Below are 1,696 nucleotides of genomic sequence, written 5' to 3' on the forward strand. Positions count from 1 at the left end.
GGAGTCTTACTCTGTCACCCAGGCTGGAGGGCAGTGGCACAATCTCCACTCACTGCAACCTCCCGGGTTCAAGCGATTCTCCTGCCTCAGTCTCCTGAGTATCTGCTACTACAGGCATGCGCCACCATGCCCAGCTAATCCATAACCAATTTTATAGCAGCATTATTTACAATAACCAAAGGATAGAAGCAACCCAGGTGTCCATCAACAGATAAATGGATAAACACAGTGTGATACATTCATGCCATGAAATATTTTTTTTTATCATACTTTAAGTTCTGGGATTTATGTGCAGAATGTGCAAGTTTGTTACATAGGTATACACATGCCATGGTGATTTGCTGCACCCATCAACCCGTCATCTACATTAGGTATTTCTCCTAATGCTATCCCTCCCCAGCCCCCTAGCCCGACAGGCCCCATTGTGTGATATTCCCCTCCCTGTGTCCATGGGTTCTTATTGTTCAACTCCCACTTATGAGTGAGAATATGGTGTTTGGTTTTCTGTTCCTATGTTAGTTTGCTAAAAATGATGGTTTCCAGCTTCATCCATGTCCCTGCAAAGGACATGAACTCATCCTTTTTTATGGCTGCATAGTGTTCCATAGTGTATATGTGCCACATTTTCTTTATCCAGTCTATCATTGATGGGAATTTGGGTTGATTCCAAGTCTTTGCTATTGTAAAAAAAATATGGAATGCTTCACAAATTTGCGTGTCATCCTTACGCAGGGGCCATGCTAATCTTCTCTGTATCTTTCCAATTTTGGTATATGTGCTACGGAATCAAGCACCGTGCCATGGAATATTATTCAGCCATAAAAAATGGAAATTCTATCACATGGCACACCATAATAAAACATAAGAACATTATGCTCAGTGAAATAAACCAGTCATAAAAAGACAAATATTGCATGATTCCACTTAAATGAGGCACCTAGAGCAAGCTAATTCATAGAGACAGAAAGTAGAATGGGGGTTACCAGAGGCTGGAGGAGGGAAATGGGGGAGTTAGTATTTAATGGATAGAGTTTCAGTTTTGCAAGATAAAAAATGTTCTGGAAATCCCTTACACAACAATGTGAATATACTTCTTTTTTTTTTTTTAGATGGAGTCTTGTGCTGTCACCCAGGCTGGACTGTGGTGGTGCCATCTTGGCTCACTGCAACCTCCACCTCCCCAGTTCAAGCAATTCTCCTGCCTCAGCCTCCCAAGTAGCTGGGATTACAGGCCCTCGCCACTATACTCAGCTAATTTTTTTATTTTTTATTTTTAGTAGAGATAGGGTTTCACTATGTTGGCCAGGCTGGTCTTGAACTCCTGACCTCAGGTGATCCACCCGCCTTTGCCTCCTGAAGTGCTGGGGTTAACAAACGTGAGCCACTGCACCTGGCCAATGTGAATGTACTTAACACTAATAAACTATTTTATTTTATTTTATTTTAATTTTGAAATAGAGTCTCACCCTGTCACCCACACTGGAGTGCAGTGGTGCAATTTCAGCTCACCACAGCCTCTATTTCCAGGCCCAAGCAATCCTCCTGCTTCAGCCTCCTGAGTAGCTGGGATGCACCACCACGCCTGGCTAACTTTTTTTTTCTTTTTTTTTTTAGACAGATCTCAGTCAGTCTCCCAGGCTGGAGTGCAGTGATGTAATCTTAGCTCACTGCAACCTTCGCCTTCTGGGTTCCAGCA

The 1,696-nt window shown here is 42.9% G+C and overlaps 1 non-coding gene across 1 annotated transcript; it reads right to left on the reverse strand.

The window, feature by feature from the left end:
- Nucleotides 1-687: 687 nt before the first annotated feature.
- On the reverse strand, nucleotides 688-794 carry LOC117073944. The gene has a single exon (XR_004433472.1). It is a non-coding gene; the product is annotated as a U6 spliceosomal RNA (small nuclear RNA).
- Nucleotides 795-1,696: the final 902 nt, after the last annotated feature.

The sequence above is a fragment of the Trachypithecus francoisi genome, unplaced genomic scaffold (assembly GCF_009764315.1).
Source record: "Trachypithecus francoisi isolate TF-2019V2 unplaced genomic scaffold, Tfra_2.0 Lachesis_group4, whole genome shotgun sequence".
Taxonomy (NCBI): Eukaryota; Metazoa; Chordata; class Mammalia; order Primates; family Cercopithecidae; genus Trachypithecus; species Trachypithecus francoisi.